The sequence below is a fragment of the Protopterus annectens genome, chromosome 6.part0 (assembly GCF_019279795.1).
Source record: "Protopterus annectens isolate FY-2018-M chromosome 6.part0, PAN1.0, whole genome shotgun sequence".
NCBI classification, from domain to species: Eukaryota; Metazoa; Chordata; order Ceratodontiformes; family Protopteridae; genus Protopterus; species Protopterus annectens.
In genome coordinates, this window is record NC_056737.1 from 776065683 (window position 1) to 776070801 (window position 5119).

The 5119-nt window shown below is 34.7% G+C and overlaps 1 long non-coding RNA gene across 1 annotated transcript in view; it reads left to right on the top strand.

Moving 5' to 3' along the window:
• LOC122804531 overlaps positions 1–261 on the top strand; it is a 124073-nt gene extending 123812 nt beyond the window's left edge. The window contains exon 3 of the long non-coding RNA XR_006365227.1: positions 1–261. This exon is cut by the window's left edge and continues 1295 nt beyond it. This is a non-coding gene — a long non-coding RNA (uncharacterized LOC122804531).
• Positions 262–5119: the final 4858 nt, after the last annotated feature.

Consider the following 5119-nt stretch of genomic DNA (forward strand, 5'->3'; position numbering starts at 1 on the left):
CATATATGTTTTTGATGATGGATCTGATAAGTCAGGAATACAGGGAAGGATGACTTCTTTGGCTCTTGAAGATATTCTCTTATTTATTAACTATGCCATATAGAAGGATTTCCTGGTTATGGTGGAAACATAATGTTCAAATGATTTTTTTGATTCAAGCTAAATTTGCTGTTTGTAAGTGTTCCTGGATGTAATATGACAATGCCCATGTTGGGTATGCAATAGCTTTAGTAATGAAAGTCCAGAGTATTCTTTACAAAGTACAAGACACTACATTTCTTAATGTTGAGCATAAGACTATTGTCCAACCACCAATAAGTGTATACTGCCTTGACCCTATGGCAACCATTACATCTGTACAGGACGTAACAATGCTTCCTGCGTTACAGCCATCTGCATATTCTGTCACCCACAGGTAATGTTACCATTTAACTCTGAAACTGATAAACAACTGAGCGAGGACAGTAGCATTACATAACCTTTGCACAGCTGAGCTTTTGGTAACCATACGATTTCAGCTACAGAACTCTGCTCCTTTACACCAAGAATAAACTGTCTCTGTGTGAAGTTAGGAAAAGTAGGAAGTTTAGAAAGGCTATAATTCTTAGACTGAGCTGCCATACTTCCACAGAAAATAAGCACAGAATTGTAGTGTTCATGCACTCAGTCTTTGTTTTCATAATCCAAACAAAATGACCATTCCTTGAAGGCATTTTTGCCGAGGCGCTAGAGGTGAATAAAACTCCTCCTTTCGATCTGCAGTGGTTATTTTGTTTAGTTTGGGTGCTCTACTTTGATTTGTTAGTGTTTTTTGTTTTCATAATCTACCTGTTTGTTGTGCACCATTTCTATTCAGCCACATTTTTGCTGTTTTATTTCTGTGTGTGTTCATCACACAGCCCTCATCCTACACAGCTGCGTACTCTCAATGCTCTTCCAGTGGGCATCTCCTGGGTCTGACCCTTACGCTTGAGTACTCACAGGTAAAACATTACTCCAGGCAGAAGAGGCATTAGACTAGGAATCTGGTCTTAACTCTGGAGCATCAGGGGGCCTTTTGGAATCCTACATTGTTTACCAGTTCTAAATTGTGAACAGTTTGCCCAAGTTGCTCACCAGTGAGAGTCTCAAACAATAAAAGTTCTGGGTTCAGACTGTTTTGTTCTGTTTTTTTTTCATACAAAGATTGCAAACAGCATGGCCTTTTCTGCACATGCAGATTTTTGTGGACTGGTGGTTCTAATGATGAGTTACCATGTTGGGATCTAATATCAGTTGGTTGCAAAAATGTGTACATTTGTGAATTTTAATTTATTCATTATAATGATACTGCTTCCTGTTTCAACTTCAGAGTTTGTAGACTTCCCTTTTAATTTTATTTCTACTGGAAAAGCATTTATTTTTTCATATTTAGATCTTGAATACCATGTAAAGAAAATGTTTGCTGCTCTTTCTATTTGCTATTACCTCAGCATAAACATTTTGTGCCAGTTTTACCAAACATTTATCTGAGCAGTTATGTGCTGTTTGTTATGGCAGAAGAAACCTATATTAGCTTTCATGTCTTCCTTACTCTCATGTATGTACTCTTACACTTGTCTTGTGCAGTGTTACATGCCAGTGTACTATGCGTCTTTCGGCTTCGAAGGCACGCCCATTCACGCATGTCTTGACGCAGAAGACGCTCTAACTGAGAATCGAATCGGACAGCATCTTACTGTGAGGCGACAACGCTACTGCAGCACCACCACCGTGGATTACATGCCAGTGAATTACAAAAATATGGTACAAAATATTGCACATTTATGTTTCCTGTTTCCACTGCAAACAATATTTTAAAACATTTCCAAATGCTAAATTTAGCCTCCAATAATGGTCTTCTTCAAGCAAAAGCTTCAGTTATTTGACATATAACCATATCTCTCAACATTTGGTATAAGTTCTCTTCATAATTACATTTCTGGAGCATTTTTTTAACTCACCAATTTGCTTTCTCAGAGATTTTAGAAAATTTTGTTACACAATGCTCAAATTTTTGTACTATCTGGTTGGTTTAGATGTGGATGATTTTAACAAACACACAAACATACAGTTTCCCCATTGTGATTCTAAGAAATGAAATGTTTTTTCATTAGCTTGCAGGTTGCAGTATTAGCTGTATATATGAAAACCAGAGTAAGCCTATTTCAGCAATCAACTGGCATAAGGCAGAGAATCAGTGCTAGATGAGATGCCTGCCCATATCTGGACACACACACACACACACACACACACACACACACACACACACACACACAAACACTCTGTTTAGGATAATCACAAATTTATATATTGGCATATATTTGGGAGACAGGAAAGAGGAAACCCCAGTGAAAATTCAGGACAACATGCCAGCTGTGCATAGAAGGCACAAACTGTGTATTGTGAGTCAACAGTTCTAAGTATGCATCACAGAGGTCAGTCTGTACAGATGATTAAGGCAGAATGTTGCTACCGCGCTTTATCCTGTGGTTCTGGGTTTCATCTACTCAGTAATATTCACCTTTTATTTTGCATTTGCTGTATGACTCTGAATAAGTCAGTTAAACCACATCCTCAAAAACATCTAAGGAATGGAAAAATACTCATTTATTAAAAAACAAATTTATAGCTTCCATCTCACTATTATATTCAGTGGACTTAGCTATTTTTTTAATTTTCAGTTTATTTTATTTATTTATTTTTTGTTAGGTAAGTCCCTTAAGCAGGCAAGACTTCCAAAATAGACCCAGAAAAGAGGCCATTATGTTTGGTGAAAAGAGATAAGCCTGTATTCAGACACAATCACACACACACACACACACACACACACACACACACACACACACACACACACACACACACACACACACACACACACTGGAGCACACAAAAACATATACACAAACAGATTGTATATTCTTATTTTTTATTAGTCCTTCAGTACTTACGTGTTGCAAAAGCAATGTAAAAATCACAACATCAACAGTTCCATTAACAATGTTACTATAAATTTCATGTAACTATCCCTGACTCTATGGATATATATTCAGTCCAAGTCTTTTGCAAGAAATGGTCCTAACTATCTAATGGATTTCCTAGCATTTACAAATCTACAAAGGTGATTTTATTCAGTTTAAGTGGCATCACTTTAAGATAGATCAGATAAGAAGTAAGCCGATTTAGACATGAAGGCAGCCTCGCCTGCTTAGGACAGTAATTCTCAAATGCTGAGCTCAGTCTCTCTTGAAGGTGCCAGCTTGTTTCAGTAGAGACTTCAACAAGCCTAAAAATGCAATTTTTGAGTATTTAAAATTCTAACTTTTAGGTATTATTTCTAGAAGGAACTATGTCAAAGTAATCAGTTACTCATATACATATATATATATATATATATATATATATATATATATATATGTATCTACTTCAGTAGATCGAACATATTACAAGTTCGAACCATATATGGCCGAGACCATATGTTCGAACTTGTAGTACTTCAAACACATGTAAAAAAAGAAAAAAACAACAAAAAACAAAATTAAATGTCTGTAGGAGCTGCACCCCCCACACCCCCTTACTTAAATATACCAACTCCGAGATCACATTACATTGCGGAAAAGGGAAATCTTCCTGTTCCGCACTGTACGGAGATCTCCATTCAGTCAGATCGAACATTTACAAGTTCGAACATATGGTATCGTCCATATGAGGTACTGAAGGGGACCCATATATATATATATATATATATATATATATATATATATATATATATATATATATATATATATATATATATATATATATATATATATATATATATATATATGTGTGTGTGTGTGTGTGTGTGTGTGTGTGTGTGTGTGTCTGTGTGTGTGTGTGTTTGTGTGTGTGTGTGTGTGTGTGTGTGTGTGTGTGTGTGTGTGTGTGTGTATAAATATATGTAGATACATGCAAAAGAATGGTGGCAGATTAATATACTGAACCAAATTCCAGTTTTAACATATAAACTTAACCACTTCACCTCTGAGGTACTAATTTTTGCAAACTTTGAAGGACTCAAGCTCTTCTCAAAGGCTTGACAAAGACTAATAATGATGCACTCTTAGAAATAATTGCTTATAAAATACAATAGTTTGATGTGTGCGTGCGTAACTTAATTCTCATCTGACAATGCTGTTCTTACAATTTGCACTATATGTACAACTGCTAAAAATGAAATAAACGAACCAGAAGCAGTCTGAAAAATGAAGGAGCGAACACAAATCCTTTGCGCTTTCGTCCAAGTTTATTCTTCATGAACTTCTTCAGAAAATGTTTAACTTCTCAAAACACACCCCTTAAATTATGAAAAAATAAATCATCACATGACTTTAAAATTCACATCTTTGTTAAAGGCATAACAGCATACCATAAAGATGTCACCATAAAAGTAATAATAATGATGTAATGATAAATGCACACACACACTTTAAAACAGTGTGTGTGTGTGTGTGTGTGTGTGTGTGTGTGTGTGTGTGTGTGTGTGCATATATATATATATATATATATATATATATAGAGTACAATACAATGTTTTAACATAAACACATATCCTGCCTAAATATTATTCTAATTAAAATTATTTGAGTGCTAAAAAGCACTTAATATTGATACATTTATTTAAACCAGGAGCTCTGTCAGCTACCAAAGTGATCTGTACTATATATATATATATATATATATATATATATATATATATATATATATATATATATATATACATATATATATATATATATATATATATATATACACACACACTCTTTTAAAGTGTGTGTGCATTTATCATTACATCATTATTATTACTTTTATGGTGACATTTTTATGGTATGCTTTTATGCCTTTAACAAAGGTGAAATTTAAAGTCACAGACTGCTTCTGTTTCATTTGTTTCATTTTTTTGAGTCTGGTGTGCTTTCTAAGTTTTACGTCTTTGGCCATATGTACAACTGCCTGTTCTGTTTATTACTGCTGCATTATATTACCTGCACTGGAGCCAGATCAGGGCTGAAAGAGTCTGCAATGGATCACATAGTTAACAACAAACAGGTAAATAAACATA